Source organism: Lissotriton vulgaris, chromosome 7 (assembly GCF_964263255.1).
Source record: "Lissotriton vulgaris chromosome 7, aLisVul1.2, whole genome shotgun sequence".
NCBI classification, from domain to species: domain Eukaryota; kingdom Metazoa; phylum Chordata; class Amphibia; order Caudata; family Salamandridae; genus Lissotriton; species Lissotriton vulgaris.
The window spans coordinates 1,663,662,834-1,663,683,545 of record NC_141695.1 but is presented as its reverse complement, the minus strand read 5'-3'; the positions used below and the strand labels follow the sequence as shown (position 1 = coordinate 1,663,683,545).

Below are 20,712 nucleotides of genomic sequence, written 5' to 3'. Positions count from 1 at the left end.
CTCACCTAATATTCACCTCTAGGGCCTACTGGGACCCTTAGGTCCACTCACGGCTGACCAGCTGTCGGAATGGTAGGCACACTCCTGAAGATACGGTGGGAGATCTCTTCCAAGATATCCGGATCCTTACATTCAAGCAAATTCGTCAGGACTCCAATATCCCCAGGGACAGTTACTAACACATGGTCAACTGCTGGGGCCACTCCGATCACTATGTTGAGCGCTGGAGAAAGAACTGCCTACCCACACGGTTATACATACTTTATACCTCATGGGGAGGGGAGCGGGCGATACCTCATTACATGGCTATACAAAGCTAATAGGGAATACTTAGGCACCCCTTTGGTTCACCTTCGACGGGTCTGGGAAGAGGTCTGTACAAGATCTCTTCACAACACTGAGTGTTCTAGAGCCCTGGAGTCCCCTAAGACTTTTCGAAGAACGCTTGTTTTAAAAACAATCAATATATAATACTTTGTAGGGTGTACTTGCACCCTCTCGACTAAATTCTTTGTTCCCCACAGCCAATCTCACATGTCCCAGATTCCTCACCAGGTCGCCGACCTCCAACGTATGCATTGGTCCTGCCCCAGCATAGCAAGCTTTTGGCACACTGTACATACTCCATTAGCCACAGTCACAGAACTTGCCTCCTTAAATTCATGGGGTCTACCGCCTTAGGTATTTTCCCCAGACAGAAAAAACATAGGGTGTGGGCGCGCTTCACCAACCTCGCCCTCCTGTTGGCCAAGCGTCTACTAACCATGCACTAGAAGGTCCAACACCCCCTGGCTGTCCCCCCCAATGGCACAAGGCATTAGTCAGATGTGGAGAGGCAGAGAGCTCTGCACTGCATTAGGAAGAAGCCCGTCGTATACGCTTGCGACCTATGGCTGCAGCCTAGAATACCATTCTCATGCAGTTCAAGGAAAAAGCTGAAGAGGACCCCCCTCCTTCACCATTCCCAAATATAAAGACCCCTGGTTCCCGGCATCCTTCAAACAACAATGCTTGCCTTCATCTTAGCATTGCCATACATCTTTTTGGGTGTTGACCCAACTTTCCCCCCTAAAGCACTAACATTAACGCCCCCCCCTTCACAATATGTCAGAATTTATGCCCATTCCGCAAACGCCCAAAATTCTGTTTCCTATCATTATACCATTATCACTTGTGCTCCCCTAGTTTCTTCTTACCAGTTCTGTAACCCATTACCATCAGTTATTGGATCCCCCTTATCCTCCTAGGACACCTAGGGAGACATGTAGCCATAATGACGCTTTATGTGACAGGACGTAGCTGCAAGATGCTGACATTTTCCTCATTACAAGCCAGTGCATTTCATTCTTAGCCTACAAAACGATGCTCAAACTTAAACCAGCATCCTGTTGTCACTTGTTATGTGTCTTACAAATTGATTGGGCATTGAAATTAGAATGGATTTGATAAATGCTACCCATTTTTGTTCTTATCCTGCTACAACTGCTGATGTCTAAAGTTAATAAAACCCAATCAAAATTGTTCAACAGCTGGGAGTTATGCATGAGTAGGCTTGTTGAGGTAAGGTAAAGACCTAAAAGTATTATAGCATTTTACATGACCTAACACAAATGGCAGGAATGCTGGGAATTTTTACTATTTGTCACTCACTTTTGACCTTTCCCCTGGTTCCATGGAGTCATTACATTTACTTCTATGATGCCACTCTAAAAGGTACATTTTTAAGGTGTTCCATACTGCTTTGAGGAATGTGTCGGCAAACAAAGTGTGTTTATTATTCGCCAGCATATAACAGGCAGAGGATCTAGTCTAGTTGTTCAAGCTGCCTTCTCAAAACTAAGGTATATACGTTCCAATCTGAGCTCTGTTTGTGGGTAAATCTTGCAGTGAGACGAGAGGGCGCACACACAGAATGGCCGCCTTACGGTGAGGTTCCTGTACCCTGGAGCAGTTATCCTGCCATTATCCTTACAAACTGGAGGGTAATCAGATCCAAATGCTGCTCTTTACGTAGCTTATGTGACCCGTCAGACTCGGTCAAACTTTGGAGAGGCTGCAGCCCTTGATGCCTGCGTGAGAAGCTGTGAAAGTTTTCCCCGGGGCTGGCGCTAGAGCTGCCATGGTGCGGGAGAGCGGCCATCGACGCTGGGATAGACCGGGGATCGCCACGAGGAAGTAGGCCCCCACCTGCCGGCTTCCAGCACTGACACTGAGACGCCTGCTCCTGTGAGCCTACATAGATCTAGACACCCCCCCCATTCGCCGCGGTGTCGTATTCGATATGGCCGCGTTAGCGATTAGCTGAAACTACACGTTTTCCTGCTTAACTTGGCTATATATGAAAACTCCATTTTGAATGTTATGGCGGCCATCTCAGATCATAAGCGGCCTCGTGGCTAGCGTGCCCTTTAGTCTGTTGTCCGTACCACTGACCACTTTAGTTTGCCCAGCAACAGGCTATTTTTAGTACTGGTCAAGCTCGTACATGCGCAGTCCCCACTGACCAGTTACCCCTCAGGAATGTGCCGCCAAACTGACGAGCGGAGTAGTAAACCCTCCAATGAGCTGGCTGTGTTCCAAAACATGACCATATATGTACATAATGTCTAGTAACTTTGAGCCGCCTATCTTTATTACCTTAAAACTGTATAAAAGACGGGGTCACACCGATGTTCGGTGTGATACCTCTTGCATTACCGAAGGGTGCTGTATGAGTGTACCACCACCCCATGGGGTCTTAATAAACTTGTTCTTTGACTTTTACAGTTTCCGTGCCAACAGTTCTTGAGTGTAAGTGGGTTATCTACGGAGCATGTAGGCCTTGGGAACCCTGATTACTACAAATTGGCGACCACGAAGGGACTCATCGGCGACTCGGATGCCCGAAGGAGAGGTCGTGACGAAGGCTTGGAAACTCGCCATGGACGCGCGCTGCCACTGAGTGACCCGAGTCTTGGCACCCACGGTGTTTCTTCCTTTCCTTCTGATCTGACCTTCCAGGTGGCGCCGGTCTCCGACTGAGTTTTCGATCGTCTGCGTTGCTGGGAAAGTGCCGTTTGGCTGATTTGATCACAAGACCTTGGCAGTTGGAATCTGGACATTTGAGATTTTGGGTAAGATTTGTGTTCGGTAAGGTAGTCTTCGGACGCTTACTGAAGTTCTATGATTTGTGTTCGGTAAGGTAGTCTTTGGACGCTTACTGAAGTCCTATGATTTGTGATCGGTAAGGTAGTCTTCGGACGCTTGCCGGAGTCCTATGACCTATGATTTTGATTTGAGTTAGCTAACGTTTGTGAATTTGTGAACTTTGAATCTATATGTGTAGTGCACTTCACATAGGCAGGCATGTAGAGATGTTTCTCTAACTTTGTTTTTTTTTTCCTCTGAACGGCACATTTGTGTGAAGTACTGTAAGTGCCATTTTATACGGTGTCACGCTTTCGTGATACTTTTTGAACATGCCTGTTTTAAGCACACTCCGAGGGATGTGCTGTTTTGGAAATGGTACCACAATTAGGTTAGCAGAAGCACAGCCGGCTCCCCCAGAAGGAACACCAAACAGGGATATGTATATCAAATTTGGCCTTCCCCCTATAATGTACAGCAAATTATGGCATAAGTACACCAAATCTGATCCTGAATTGCAATGGCCTCTACATGGGTCGTTCGATTTACGTAAAGTACAGTTTGTGGAACAATGTTTGTTTCAACGCAGGTCTAGACAAAATATGTTTGATTGTGTGCGAATGTGGGAGAAAGCGGTGCGTGAACGAATGAAGCCTGAAGTTGCCCTGGCGAACAAAGAACAGCGTAAGGCTGCTCGAGATAAGGCTTTACAGCTTGAGGAAAAAGAGGCTCAGGAGAAAAGAGAGAGGGAGGAACGGGAACGTAAATTGCAAACGACTGGTCAATTTCCTATTCGCCGACCGCTTTATCCTGTCCTTAATAATGAAATTGATGATTTTTCATTGCTAGATCGGTCACCGCCTCCGTACGTTTCGCCTACGGCTCCAGATGCAGATTCGGAAGATGATGGACAGGATAAGCCGGAAAAGAAGGGTGTATCCGCTCTCAGGTTTACTGCGGAGAGGTCCGCACATTTACGTAGTTGGGCTCGTAAAGTGAATAAGAACTGTGTTTCTCAGTCTGAGGTGATTACGGAAAGGGGTAGTTGGACGGATCAGGAATTACTGTATTTTCTGTCTACTTTGGCGGACGAAGTTGTTACCGCGTATCGTCAACTTTCAGATACGTTAGAATCTAAAGCTGTGTCAGTTCATCGTGAGAATCTGGATAAAGGTTTATTTGCTCTTACAGATGTTGATGACCTTTTCAAGCAACTGGTCCAGCTGCGAGATGAGACCACCAGATTGCGGGAGGAGCGGAAAAAGAAACAAAAGGAGTCCGGGCCGGAGTCTAGTGAGCGGTCTAAGGAGTGTTCTCTCCGGGGTTCAGATAAGAGTTCTGCACTGCATGTTATGCCTATGCGTGAAGCCGCACCTTTGTATGTCCCTCCTAAAGGGCAGGGTACAGATGATGATAAATTGTCTAAGGATGCGAAGGGATATTTTATATATAACTGGGTGTATACTCCTTGGAATAGAGCAGATGTTATGGCATTGAAAAATTCTTTACCTGACCTTCGGAAAAATCCGGCGGCATTTTATGAAGGGGTGGAAGGGGCCATTTCGTCTTGTGTGATGACTCTTGTTGATATAGATCTGTTCTTTGGGTTAATTCTTCCACCTGATATGTGGAGACAAATTCGTAAAAATAATGATGAAACAATTCTGGGGGGGACATGGAAAGAAATAAATCAAGCAGATTTAGATAGGGAACCTGCATGTAAGCCATGTGACCTGATTCTAGACCTTCCGGCGGCTATCCTGACTAAACTAAAAACGCTTGTTCCTTCTAAAAAGATTGATTGGACCATGTTAGCTTCGTGCAAACAAAAGCCTGCTGAAACGGTTTCAGATTTCTTTACACGCTTCGAGGAGGCGTTCCATGATTACAGTGGTCAATCTTTAACAGATGATACGGGTAGGCATTTGTTCGTAGATAAGTATGTGGCTAATCTCCTACCGGAGATTGCAAAACGATTGAAGTCGAGTGAAAGTTCCTGGGCCACGGCGACCCCTGCGTCTTTGTTAACTATGGCTCAGTATTATGAGCGGCAGGAGTTGGAGGCTAAAGAAAGTGTTGATAAGAAGGCGAAAGAATTGAAAACGAAGGTGATGTTGGCACAGGTTCGGGGAACACAGGGTAGAGGGAATGATAGAGGTAGACGTGGCGGAGGACATGCGTCGTATGGTCGTACGGATATAGCGGAGGATCAATGTGCCTATTGCAAAGAGTTTGGGCATTGGGCTGACGATTGTCCGGTACTTCGTGAGCAGCGTAGCCAGCGTGGTCGAGGAGGCGGTAGGTCGAGAGGCAGCTATACGGGGGCGAGAGGTGGCGGAGGTGATCGTGGAAGGGTTGAGGAAAGGGGCCGTGGCCAGGACGAACGAAACACGTTTGATAGACGAAACCAATATCAGATATCGGAGGGTGAGAAGGTGGAACACCAGGATTATGTGCATGCATAGGACTGCGTAGGATGGGGTACGGAATCAATTGAAGTGCCGGTAGATCAGAAGGGTCCATATGTAACAGCGGGTATTCTGGGTTCTACTGATCAATTTCTAGTCGACACAGGGGCTACTCGTAGCGCTTTGTCAAAAAACTTGGTTCCGAGGGCTCCCCTGTCTGGCAAAATGATAACATGTGTAGGGTTCGATGGCACACCCTCCCCTAGCCCATTGTCAAAACCCCTTGCACTTTGTCTTGACAAATTTTTTAGTTTTGGTCAATTTTTGTTATCGCCCCATACACCAGATAATATCCTGGGCATTGACTTGCTTAAATATTTTCGAGCAACGATACGGTGCGCTCCTGAGGGAGTGCGGGTTATCCTGAATGACAATTATCCTGACTCAGATAGGTTTTGTACTATATTAGACATTCCAGCTTTGGCCTCTCTACCGCACACGTTATGGGCGACCTCAGATACGGATGTGGGAGAGATGCGTATTCCACCTATTCACATTACTGTTAAGGAGGGGGCCTCTCTACCACGAGTACCACAGTATAAGATTTCGAGAGAAGGTGAAATTGCCTTGACACACATTGTTCAGGATTTGATAACTGCAGGAGTGGTGGAAGAGGTTCCTTATAATGTTTGTAACAGCCCTATTCTTCCGATCCTTAAGAGAGATACTGACGACAAAGTCTATCGGTTTATTATTGACTTGAGAGAGATTAACAAAATTGTCATTCCCCAATACCCGGTAGTATCCGACATTACGACCTTGCTTACATTGGGGCCACCAACGGCCACGACCTTTAGTGTAATTGATTTGAAAAACGCGTTCTTTTCCATCCCTGTCCATCCTGATAGCAGATATTTGTTTGGCTTCACGTTAAATAATAAATCGTATAGATTTTGTCGTGTTCCCCAAGGTTACACTGAGAGCCCGAGTATCTACAGCCAGGCTTTGAAAAGACAGCTTGATTCCTTTGAATTACAGACTGGCGTTGTCCTCATCCAGTACGTGGATGACCTTCTGCTCGCTGCAGACTCTTATGCACAATGTGAAGAAAGTACAATTGCGTTGCTTTCTTTTCTGGCACAGAACAATCATAAGGTTTCGAAGAAAAAGCTCCAATACTGTAGACCCAAGGTGACCTACCTCGGTCATCTTTTGTCTAAGGAGGGGCGTGCATTAACATCTGATCGAATTCAAGCAATTTTAGACACACCAGTCCCCCGCACACAGAGAGATGTACGTGCCTTTATAGGATTAACTTCCTTTTGTAGACAGTGGATCATGGGGTTTTCACACATTATAAAACCTTTGCTAGCGTTACTGTCCAAAGCTACACCAATGCCCCTTGAATGGACAGATGAATGTCAGAATGCTTTTGAACAATTGAGACAGGCTCTTTGTTCTGCACCCGTGTTAGGTACACCAGACTATACAAAACTTTTTACATTATACGTGCACGAGAATGATGGGTGCGCGTTGTCAGTGTTAGTGCAAGCACACGGGGATAAGCAGAGACCATGTGCGTATTTCTCTGCCATTCTTGATCCTGTAGCACGAGGGTTGCCTGGGTGTTTTCGAGCAGTGGCAGCAACAGCAGTAGCCATATGGCAGAGTGAGGGAATCGGGTTATCACACAAATTGTTGGTGCTAGTTCCCCATGCAGTAGATGCTCTGTTAAATCAAACAAAGACCCAATATCTTACGAGTGCACGGCTAACAGGATATGAGCTTATACTTTTGGCGCCACATATCACTCTGAAAAGATGCGCTACCCTGAATCCTGCCACTTTATTGCCCTATCCGGTCGAGGAGGGTCAGGAAGAAAAACATCATGACTGTGTTTTCCTGACCGAGGAACAGACAAAGGGTCGTGTTGACTTACAGGATTTTTTTTGTAAAATAATTTTTATTGTAAGCATACCTGTACAGGCCTTTACATATAGAAACAGCGTCATAAGAGCGAGCAGGTATACAGTGTGGTACGTCGATCAGTACACAGCCGTTATGCCCACAACCCGGAGGTTGGGCGGCGATGATGTCTCTGCTCTTCCATGCCTGACGTTCTAGATAGAGGAGTGGCTGTCAATCGGATCATGTGCATGCCTACTTTTATAGTCCTACCCAACTGTGCGCTAATACCCCCAACTCCCACCCCCTGCGCTAATCCTATAACTCCCCCCCCCCCTTGCCCCCTCCCACCCAATGTTGACTTACAGGATATGCCACTTCCAGATGTGGATGGGGAACTGTGGGTTGATGGATCGTTTTTGAGGCTGCCAGATGGTACGACTTCCGCAGCCTATGCGATCACGACACTTAAGACAGTGGTAGAAACAGCACGAATACCACAGAAATCGGCTCAGGCAGAAGAGCTGATAGCTTTAACAAGAGCCTGCGAATTGAGTGCTGACCTATGTGTGAACATATACACAGACAGCCGGTACGCCTTCGGAGTAGCACATGACTTCGGGCTACTCTGGAGAGAGCGTGGGTTTTTGACTTCTCACGGAGTACATATCATGCATGGAGAACTGGTGCGTGATCTCTTAACCGCGTTGCTTTGCCCAAAGAAAGTAGCGATAATAAAATGTAGCGCCCATAAAAAGATTACTGATAAAGTGGGCCAAGGAAATGCCTTCGCAGACAGTATAGCGAGACAAACGGCTATGTCTCGGACTGACTCCCCCATGTATGTGACACAATCACAGGCTGAGCGATGGAGCGATGCTAGAGCAGAAATCTTGGATATTCAGAAATCAGCTACTGAATCAGAACTTGCGGCATGGGCAGCAGATGGGGTACTAGATGATGAGGGTTGTTGGAGAAGCAAGGACATGGAAAAATGGAAATTGCCTGCAGCTTACTTGCAGGCGATGGTCCAGATGACACATGGATTGGCGTATGTCGGAGCTCTTGCAGTCACTCGACTGTTAACACGAGTCTGGGAACATCCCGAGATTGCTAATACTGCTAAGAGAGTAGTGCAGACCTGCCTGGTATGTTTACAACACAATCCTGGAAAGGGGACCCATACTCCGAAAGGAGGGTTCGTTCCACCCTCTGCACCATTTGAGGTACTCCAAATGGATTATATCCAACTCGAGCGCTGCAACAACCTGAAATACGTCCTAGTGGTGGTATGTGCCTTTAGCAAATGGGTTGAGGCCTTCCCCACGAAAGACAATACAGCCCTAACAACGGCTAAGGTGTTGCTTAAGGAATTCTTTCCTCGCTTTGGAGTTTGCAAATTTTTGTGGAGCGATAATGGGCCTCATTTTGTTGGGAAGATTGTGGAGTATGTACTGAAGGGGTTAGGGATTCAGCAGAAGTTCCATGCTGTGTTCCACCCTCAGTTGGCAGGTCTGGTTGAGCGGTACAATGCTACGTTAAAACTCAAATTGGCCAAGATTGTGGCATCCACGTCGTTGAAGTGGCCTGATGCTTTGCCGCTAGCACTGCTCTCTCTTAGATCAGTACCCCATTCACGAACTGGCCTCACACCATATGAGGTGGTGTTTGGTCGCCCTATGAATATCTGGGGGGTGCCCAAGCCGCGATTGATACATGATGTGCCTTGTATAATGATGAACGATTATTTGGCACGATTAACAAATGATTTGCTTTCTATTCATCAACAGGTTCGAGAAGCGCTCCCTGACAACTCTACTGGAGAGGGCCATGATCTTCGCCCCGGCGACCATGTTATGATTCGGTCGTTTGAGAGGGCGAGCAGTTTGGAGCCGAGGTGGAAGGGCCCCGAGCAGGTCCTCCTGGCGACCCGGACCTCTGTACGAGTGACCAACAGGAAGCGGTGGGTGCACTCGACACACTGCCGTCGTGTCTCTCCTAATCTGGTGAATCCTGCTGTGTTGACTGACTACAAAGAGATTCTGGAGAAAGAAAAGAGCCCAGCTGTGACGTCGGCCGAAGTTGAGGGAGCCTTCCCGGACCACGCTGTTGCTGGACGAGAGCGCTACAATTTGCGGCCACGATAAGAAGATTTTTGGGTTTTTTCATGACTGGTTGGTTACCGCTCTGGGGTTTGTGAAACGGAGACCGGGAATTCCAAGGGGGGGGGTCAGTTCTGCCTAGTGTAGCGACACCCGTCTTGGCCCGGAGAAGAAAACAACGGCTACCTCGGAGCTCAGCACTGTATTTTTTCCTTTTTTAGGTATACACACATGTGTATTTGAGACTTTGTGAACAATTTGAACTATTTGAGACTTTGTAAGAACTTTTCTGAACTATGGCGTCATCTGCCTCACGAGACAAACGAATACTAGGTGCCATTCTCTTTGTCTTGACTATTGTGGTGATAGCTGTAATAGCCTGGGTAGTTGAACTTATGGTACCTGCACGTGAACATTTGCTGCCGACTACCCCGGCTCCATCTGAACATTTTCACTTTACCTTACCCTACCATGAAGAACGGCATCGGCAAACGTATCTGAACAACAGTTTTATCCAGATTCTCCATCACACGCATAATATGACTAATACTTCCAATTGCTGGGTGTGTGGGATGTTGCCGGGGCACCAGAAGAAAGGGGGCACCCCACTCATTCCACTCCCGTTCTCACATAATGGATCTTGCAATGCCTGGTATACACTCCTCTTTACTCTGAGATGGCCAACGAAAGGGGGGGTGCTTTTTCGTTTGAATAAAATATGTTTCCATGACAAGGAGGGGTTTCCACGGGCTGAGGGTACTCGATTTGAATGGGAGGAGTACCGGCCCGATAACATATCTGCCCCGCGTGTGTACAGCAATCAACGAAATATCAATGTATCCAGCTCACATGTTATTATTTTATTGCTACTAAAGCCGATTTGTGTGTAAGAAATAAAGGTTCGATTCCGGTAGGGAAAAGTGAATGCAATACCACACTTACTTTTGATAGTCCGAATGGCATCTCGTTTGTAGCATCTCGAAATACGTATTTCATTTGTGGAACGAAAGGTTATCATCAGCTTCCATTGGGATGGTTAGGCACGTGTTATGTATCGTTTGTACTACCCCCTGTATTCATTGCTCCGCCGATGTATCACAATGACTATGTCCTGTATCACGACTTTGTCCTGAATAGAGTCAAGCGGACTGTTGTTCTGGATGACATCGACCAGACTGATACTGCTTTGCAGCAGTATGTGGACTTCAATTTGGGACTGTTTTCCTTTGTGGGGGCCGCATTGAATAGTCGGAAAATAAGATGCTTGACACGTGTTGTTGAGGCTGTAGCAAATGATACTGCCACTGCACTTGGGAATATTACTGAGGAACTTCAAATTTCTAGGATCGTTACGCTCCAAAATAGGATGGTGTTGGATGTAGTTCTAGTTGACCGTGGGGGGGCATGTAGAATTATCGGAAGTAGCTGCTGTGTGTACATACCTGACAATTCACCATCTGTTTATGATGCCATATCAAAGCTGCATAAAATAGCAGCTGAAATACACCCGGACAATGGAACTTGGACACTTTCAGGATGGTTCTGGTCAATACTTACTGCTTGGGGCTGGAAACTGTTAACGATTCTATGTATCATTGTAGGGGTACTGTTCTTTGTGTGCTTATGTATCCAATGTGGCCCAGCGTTATGTTCTATGTGTTTATCAGCTTGTGTACCATCAAGACGAGCTCTTGCCCGTGATAAAATGATGCTTCATAAAGAAGTGACGCAAATAATGTCAATAGATATTGAGGATGAACATCCTGATTATGTTCACTATGAGGTAGCTTCAGCTAAACGCTAAAAGGGTCGTCTGTCGTATTCGATATGGCCGCGTTAGCGATTAGCTGAAACTACACGTTTTCCTGCTTAACTTGGCTATATATGAAAACGCCATTTTGAATGTTATGGCGGCCATCTTAGATCATAAGCGGCCTCGTGGCTAGCGTGCCCTTTAGTCCGTTGTCCGTACCACTGACCACTTTAGTTTGCCCAGCAACAGGCTATTTTTAGTACTGGTCAAGCTCGTACATGCGCAGTCCCCACTGACCAGTTACCCCTCAGGAATGTGCCGCCAAACTGACCAGCGGAGTAGTAAACCCTCCAATGAGCTGGCTGTGTTCCAAAACATGACCATATATGTACATAATGTCTAGTAACTTTGAGCCGCCTATCTTTATTACCTTAAAACTGTATAAAAGACGGGGTCACACCGATGTTCGGTGTGATACCTCTTGCATTACCGAAGGGTGCTGTATGAGTGTACCACCACCCCATGGGGTCTTAATAAACTTGTTCTTTGACTTTTACAGTTTCCGTGCCAACAGTTCTTGAGTGTAAGTGGGTTATCTACGGAGCATGTAGGCCTTGGGAACCCTGATTACTACAGCGGGGCACGGAGCAAAAGAGCCCGGCTGGGAGAGGAGAGATAGTGACTGAGGCTGCCCCTGCTGTCGACGTGGACGGGTGCCCCTCTTCACCCCACTCGCCGGCGGCTGCAGAGGCCCGGGAGGAGTTGGCGGGCCCGGCGGTGATGTGGGTGCCAGATCGCTCTGCCCGCGGGGTGCCGGAGTTACTGGGGGCGCCGCTGCAGAGCCAGCGTTGATCACGGACTGCACTGTGGGTGTTAAAGCCTGGCGGACTGCGGTGCGTTGAGACAGAGCAGGAGATGTCGAAGGGGCCTGCACGAATTCTTCGAGACGCTGGGGGCAGAAATAAATCCTTACTGCGGTACCACACGGTGACACTGGAATAGCGGCATTTGTTACTTGGCCACGGTGGCAATAATCAGAGACAACCTGAGCACTGGACCAACATAGGCACCGACCTGCGTTGCCGCCCTGGATGCGACGCGAAGTCAACTGGTTGGGCTATAAGGCTTATAGTGCTCCTTCCTAGGCACTGAGCATTGGGCTGCACGGAGGGGTGGAAGAGGCGAAGCCGTGGTGTGCTGGGCCAGGGGACGGGACACGGCAGATTATCCGGGAGCGTAGTGTTCCTCTCTCCTGAAATTGGGCTGCAGGACGGCGGCACGTTGTATGCAGGCACGGGAGGACACTGCGCAATGAGACACAGATGCTTGTTTGCATGATGCGAAATGAGAGTGGAAAACGGTGATCTGGAGTGAAAGCCTACTGCTTTTACCCTGAGACTGAGGTGTGCTGGACTGGTACACAAGGCTGCGACTACCAGGGTGGAAAAGCGTTTGGTGGCTGACTGGTCGGGAATAATACGGCACGACCCCCCCCCCACTTCTGCTTTAAGTCTGACCGGTGCACTGGTCTTCCTCCAATGGAGGCCTTGACTGAGATTAAGAGACTGTGGCCATCGCGACACTGGTGGTTTGTTTGCTGGGAGACGGATCTGCACCACAGGCATTGGCCATACTGCAGGCAATCACTGGTGTGAGAGTTGCGAGTCATTTCAGTGGACACTGCAGTACTAACTGGACAGAGACACGATGGTGAGACAAGATAGTCGCCAACCAAAACTCACATTTGATGCCGCCAAAAAAGGGCCGAAGACATCAGCGGCGGATCCAAACATGAATAGAGCAAGCGCGGCGAGTAGTGATTCCCCCCCTGTGGGATCAGACATGCAACAAATTTTACAGGAGATGCGTCAGGGGTTTGCCACGGTGGTGGACAAAGTTGATAGAATGTACTCAAGGATGGATGCCCTGGTACACAAGATGGACCAACACGAGGAGCGGATAAAGGCGACCACACAACGCATATCGGACAATGATGACACTACTGCCTCCCACACGACCCAACTGGCCCGGATGGACAACCTGCTGCGGGTCATAGCGGCGAAGAATGAGGATTTGGAGGCCCGCAGCAGACGCAATAACATCCGCGTCACGGGAATTCCGGAGTCCACAGACACGGGCAGGATGGAGATCTATGTGGAAAAACTACTCCAGACATCCATTGGGGAGGACGCCTTCTCAGCACAGTTCATTGTAGAACGGGCACACAGATCTCTAGGCCCCGTGGCCAGGCCTGGTACTCGGCTGCGGCCCATTATAGCACGCCTATTGGGATTGATATAGCCCTGAGGGCAGCCCGTACCAAACAGAATTTGACATACAATGGCATAGCCTTTTCAATCTATCCAGATTTCACCCCGCTTGTGCAGGAGGAAAGACGCAAGTTCCTCGAAGTTAGGAAGAAATTGCGTGCTGCACAAATAGACTATGCATTGCTATACCCGGCGAAGCTTCGGGCAACACACCAGGGGAAGCAACGCTTCTTTACAAATCCGCAAAAAGTGGAGGACTTTCTAAAATCTGTCAAGAAGGCGAAGAGGGGAGGACATGGCCGAGATGCTGCGCACAGAGTATATCCGTCGGATGTCGATGAGGATGCTTGAGCTGATATATGGCTGCAATGTTTGAGCACTGATGGAACACTGTGCTCACGGACTCTGAGGGGGACTAAGATCTGAAGACATGATGCATTTCAAGAGTTGGGATTCATAAGCCCATTCCAGTGGTAAAGTATTCCAGGGACCACTATCCCTCCTCAGCCGAACCCGAGGGCGGTACAGGTATCAAGGCTAGGGGAGGGAGAAGTGGCTGTGCGCTCTTTATGCGGTTTCCCATACGGGTATACCCCCATCATGGAACTTGCTTTTTGGGGACTGTTTGACCTTAAGGGGGGGCAGGGGGTAGGGGGGGAGCTTTCTTCTGGCATGTTGGGGTTGCTTCAGTGGGTGGGAGTGGGAGCGAGGGGGACAAGTTTGCACAGGCTTATTGTTACACAGATAATTACTGTGTGCTGGGATGGGGTTGGGGAAGACCGGGAGGGACTGCCTGGCAGGGTTGGGGGATGTCAGCAAGTGGGTGGAGGGGGAGGGAAGGGTGGTTACTATAAGGCACAGGACAAGGCACAGGTACAGATTCACAGGCAGGTGCAGGACCATACAGGCATGATAGAGAGAGAATCCTTAGCAGTAACGCCTAAGGAAGTTCCAATTGGAAATGGCTAAAGACATGAGAGCCCCTTACTTAACAGTACTTTCCTGGAACATCCGAGGTCTTAATGACACTAGGAAAGGCAGAAATGTCTTGGCTTATTTAGAACGGCGTGCGGTACAAAAGGGGGTGGTGATGGACGGAGCATCTGAATCAATCAAACACTCACACCCAGTCAAAAGATCTGGGTTTAATCCATCACCGTTCTTGAGCCCACTCTGCCACCCCAGTTCAGACATGGCTATATGCAAAGCAGTCTGACCCTGTGCCTCATGGGAACAGTCCAGCCCGAACTGCCAAGCCATGTCTTCCCTGGACCAGAAACAAGCTTCTCAGCCGAAAGCGGTACAAAAGGGGGTGGTGATGGACGGAGCATCTGAATCAATCAAACACTCACACCCAGTCAAAAGATCTGGGTTTAATCCATCACCGTACTTTAGCCCACTCTGCCACCCCAGTTCAGACATGGCTATATGCAAATCAGTCTGACCCTGTGCCTCATGGGAACAGTCCAGCCCGAACTGCCAAGCCATGTCTTCCCTGGACCGGAAACAAGCTTCCGAGGACCGGTTTCTGGCATTCCAGCCGTCTTCAGCCCGGCTTGCTTGAATACAGTGGCAAAGTGAGCAAGAGACTACCACCCAATCCTATTGGGTGGTAAAATACCGAATTCAGGTGTGCATGCACACCTGTGCAATGTGACACACAGACATGCCCTAAGGGCACATTGCACACAAGTCCAGAATTGGGGTGCTAGAGGGTGTCAAAGTGACACCCCCTGCACCCTTGCAGGATTCGGTATTTACCGATTCTGTAAATACCGAATCTGTATTTCACATTGATTCCTATGGACTTCAAGGCCCATAGGAATCAATGGGAAATACAGATTTGGTATTTACAGAATCGGTAAATACCGACTCTTACAGATTCGGTATTTTTTTACCTACATCTGCCTCCTTCCAATTTACCGACTTTTAAATACCGATTCGGTATGACTCGGTATTTAAAAGTCGGTAAATCGGATTTACCTACATCTGGCCCTTGATGAGTTCCTAACTATCCTACTGGAGATTAAGGGCCTGATTATGAGTTTGGCGGTCTGATGGACCGCCAAACCTACGGTGGTGATGCGGCAACCACCGTATTATGACTTTGGCGGTTGGACTGCTTTAGGACGCCTGCTACCGCCAGGGATCCATGATCCCTGGCTGTCTTGCAGCAGTCTGAGGCCACAATATGCTGGCCTTGCAGCTGCTGCACCGCCAAGCATATTATGGGTTTTCTCACTGCCCTCCTTTTCATGGTGGTGTGCCTGCCATGAAAAGGGTGGTGGTGAAGGAACTAAGTTGGCCCGACATGGTCCCTTGGTGCATGCAGGGGGGCACATGGTATGCCCCCTATCTTTCTACACACCCATTTCCTGCACGCATGGACTTTACAGTCCATGCTGAGCTGGAATGTGCTGTGGCGTTCCCACGGCGCTGCCTTTCTAAGCCTCCCCTATGAGCCTTTGAGAGGGTGCACCCATGGGTCAGCTGCACGTATTACAACTTATCTGGCTGGCAGTCAGTGGTGGAGTTTGGCGGTGGCATGCCGCCACACACCCACACTCTAAAACTCATAATCAGGCCTTAAATCTTCAAAGAAGTAAGGTCAGGGCCGGACTGGAAACCAAAACAGTCCTGGCAAAAACCAGCCCCACACTGCAGGAGGTTGCGAGTACTATGGAACCGTAAGGGCGCTGTTGGGTCAAGGCAGCCGCCTTTTTCTCAAAACGGCGCCATAACCTGCAGTCTATTGGGGAATTGCAAGAGTGCAGAGGCGTAGCTAGAGCTTGTGGCGCCCGGGGATATCCCTCAGATTGGGGGGGGGGGGGGTTGACGGCAAGCACTGGATAGTTGTCCGGGAGACACGTAGTATTGCCGCTAATAGTTACCTCAATCATGCAAGTTACATGCACATACATGACACGGTCAAAGGCTACACACACCCATTCTACTGTTCCTCCACTCACACTCGTTCACTCACTCAATCATACATTCTCATCTAACTACCCTTCCACTCATTCACCTAATTCACATTGCCATTCTCACTCACTGTTGTATTTTCAGTTATTTAAATAGGTTATTGAAGACAGCAGGTTGGATTTCAGTCAACTCATGTTGTTTTAACAAGCTTTCGTCTATCCACCTGATCATTCTCCCAGTCATCCACCCAGTTACTCAACTACTCCCTTAAGATAATTCCCCTACCTACCTACCCACATCCAACAATTATTTCACTTTCTCCCACCTTACATCATTCACTTATTCACTCATATTCACCCATCCGTATCAAACTTCCTATGGTCATTCAACCAATTCATATAACCAGTCGTCAAATTTACCTACCCACACAGTCAACCCCCACATTCAGTTACTCGCCCATTCACATTCTCATACACCAAACATCACACATTGAGTAACCAGCAATTTTATTAATAAAAAGCTACAGTAGGTGGCGTTAATAGTGCTTGTTTTATTCTCCCTGCACATTACATCCAGTAATGTCTACTGCCACAACATTAAGCACATTTGATCTGCAAATGAGATAAAAGAACGATCTGTAGTTGTAACAGTAGGTAGCTTTTACTGACCCCATTTTACCTGAAAACTTAACGTTACCACACACTCATCAGAATTTCTTTTTTACAGTGTTTAACTTTTATTTAGTAGGAGCTTGACCCAAAGGGGTTTTATAGCCATTTAAATGAGCGCCAGTTATGTTACACGAGCACATTTGTGTTTTTTTTTTTTTAGGCAGGGTTGACTAAGTGATTAGCCCAGAATCACAGAATGTTAATTAGGCTGACCCCATGACCCTAACTAGGCTCTCCAGTTCCACAGTGTTTACATCACACCTTTATTCATATTTCAAAAATTTACAGCTTTTTGTGTGGCACGGTATAAAGATGAAAAACGGTCTCAAGCCTGATAAAAGGCTTGAGTTATTGTGTTTACGGCCATCCCAGGACGTGCTCTTTCATAATTAGCGGCAGCGCTGCATATTTGAGATTTTCCAGTATTGGGGTGTCTTTCATAGATTCACATGCCTGAATCATTCCCCGTCGTCGGAGTGGGAGTCCCACGGTACATAAAAAAGCAATAATATGCCTATAAGAAACCAAAAACCTTGGTAATAACCAACCAGGAAGTAAAGTAGCCCTAAGCTACAGTGCAAAAAACGTCCACAACTATGACTATCCTAGTCATTTTGTATAGACCAAACTGCAGCCAATCAGGCGACAGCACCAACTAGAATGTTCTCCCCAGAGGCTCAGGCTCTCAGATTTTCTACCGCACGCCGTGTGAAGGGAGTCTCCCTGAGCTCTGCTCAGTACTTCACAAGTTTGGTTGGTTTTTTTCCTACTTGAAGATGTCATCTTCTAAATCCCTCTTCAGACCTTGTGAATCTTGTGGAAAGCTTAGGCTGTTTAAAGAAGATCCCCACAAGAAATGTATTTATTGTCTATATCCAGACCATGAGGTAAAGGAGTGTAAGATCTGCAGAACCTTTCCTCAGAAGACCCTCAGAGACAGGGAAGGTCGTCTTCTCCTGTGGCTGCAGAAGATCAAGGACCAGGATAACCCCCTTTCTGAGGTAGGAAGTATAGCCTGCCTCGGGGTCTACTATGTCCTCTAGAAAGAGGAAAGCTGAGGTAGAGATAACTTCTCCTGGGGCAAAGGTGTTGAGAACAGCCCAATCCTCCAAGGATTCTGGCGTGCCTTCGGCTTCTACTTCAAAAAAGGCATCTCCACCTTCTAAAGCTGGACCTGGAACGCCCGAGAAAGTCTGGAAAGTCTTTATCTTCCAAGAGACTATCGCAAAAAAATTTCCCTCAGAAAATGAGTTCATGGAAGACGTCGTCGAAAACATCGTCGACAATGAATGTCCTGTCGACGAAGGTTACTGTCCCGTTGATGGTCACTATCGATACACCTCAGTCGACGCCTCCGTCGAAGGTTGTTCCGTCGACGCATCCTCTCTCATCCTGGAAGGAGCTACAAGTCTGGTCTGCTGCGCCGTCGGCAGTCTCATTAGCTTCGCCGTCTACAACAGCTTCCTTATTGGAAAGGCGGGGCTCCTCCTTGGCGGTTCTTTCCCCGCTGAAGTTGCCGGAACGACTGTTAGACTCTGAGGAGGATAAAGACTCTGATGAGGATGAGAGGTTTTGTGCAGCCAGGAGTCCATCTGAGCTGCTTATAAAGTACCAAGATGAGGATCAAGAAGATGAAGAAGAACAGTTCCTTGAACCTAAAAGTCGGGCTCCTACCTCTGGGCCTACGGCACAGATGCCGTTAGATCTCCTCAACAATTTACAATATATGCTAAACGACTTCTATCACCGGTTCCCACCATCTCAATCGGGCAAATCGCACCTTTCTACGCCTATGCCTCAAGCATCTACTGAAGCGTTTAGACCTCCAAGGCAATCTTCTCCGGTACCAGCATCAGAGATAAGACCTACAGTCCTTCCTTCGCCAATACCATCTCACCATACACAAGGGGTTGTCACTTCTGACGAAGACAGAGAAGGAGAGGTGGATGATAAATCAGTGCTGTCGGAGTGGGACGATTATCTAACACAAACCCCTTCTCCAACTGACCCACCTGCTGCAGACTCTCCGCCTGTGGATATCGGAGGATTCCATCTTATAATGGAAAGAGCAACAAAAAGATTTTTAATTTTAATGGAAACTAAACAGGATGACTGTTTCCTGTATGATTTTAAGAATCAACCAAAGAAACAAGTTAAGACAATTCCAATAATTTACTTTATTTGGAAAGAGGGTCTAAAGATAATGTCACCGAATTCTCTCCCTGCAGTGTTGCCTCGTGTAGATAAGAAATACAAGGCACCTCTAACTTGACAAGCATGCCTTATAGGACAGTCGAAGACATAGTCAGTTGTCACCCAAGCGGCTCAGAGACGCGCCAGGAATCCATCTTCGCAGGTAAATGCTCTACCTGACAGGGATGGCAGACGTCTGGATTCCATCGTCAAAAAGGTTTCCACTATAGCTGCAACTACTGTCCGTGCTGCAAACTCCCTAGCGATATTAGGGAGATACGATAGGCAGATGTGGTCGGACATATCGCCATACATTGAAAAGCTTTGGGAACCCGAAAGATCTGAAGTAAAGAAGATGTTGCATGAAGGAGAGTGTACCTCTGCAGAGATGATTGATGCTGCAGTAGATGTAGCAGCTACTGGTTTCAGGCAATTGGCGGGTGCAGCAGTGCTGAGAAGGCAAGGTTGGCTAAAATCAACATTCTTCCGCCAAGAGGTTCAGGCTAAGATCATAGACATGCCTTATGACGGGGAGTTTCTCTTTGGCCAGCATGTAGATGAAGCATTGCAGACCATAAAGAAGGAGACGGCAAGATAGCTGGGGAGTCTGCAATTTCGTAAGTCGTCCTTTCGTGGTGCCAGAGGACGTGGCAATTTTTCCAACAGAGGGGATACTCTCAACAACGTTCGTATCAAACCACTCAAAGTAATCAGAGGTACCAACCTTACAAACAACAAACGTACAGTCAGCGAGGAAACAATTATTCTCAAGCAAGAAGGAAGTCTTCTTATCGAGGAAGAGACTCCTCCAAAAATAAATGAGACGGACAACCTGCCACCATCTCTACCCATTCCAAAGCCAAAAATTGAAGGAAAAATATCCTGTTTCTTATAGAATTGGTTAAAAATTATTATGGACAAATGGGTCCTGGATGTAGTAGGCAGGGGCCACGCGTTGGAATTCGTCAAATCCCCTCCAAATTCTCCTCCAAAGGGTCTCCCAGCTCATCTCAAGGAGCTGTTCTCCCAAATACATGTAATGATTCGGAAAGGAGCGATCAAAAAGGTACCTCAATTCCAAAGAGGAAGAGGGTTTTATTCGAGATTTTTCCTCATATGCAAGAAGTCAGGAGAATGGTGCCCTATCCTCAACCTGCGTGCCCTCAACAAATACCTCAAGAAACTGTCCTTTTGGATGTTAACACTTCAAGAAATTCTCCAGTTTCTCTCGGAAGGGGATCACATGGCAACCCTCAACCTTCAGGATGCTTATTTCCATGTGCCCATCCTTCCCAGCCACAGGAAGTTCTTAAGATACAGAGTGGTTGGCAGGGACTTTCAATTCAAGGTTCTCCCATTTGG

At 47.6% G+C, this 20,712-nt stretch overlaps 1 protein-coding gene across 1 annotated transcript in view; it reads left to right on the top strand.

Annotated features, from left to right (window-relative positions):
* EFCAB8 (EF-hand calcium binding domain 8) overlaps nt 1-20,712 on the top strand; it is a 1,673,324-nt gene that overhangs the window by 784,246 nt on the left and 868,366 nt on the right. The window lies entirely within an intron of this gene.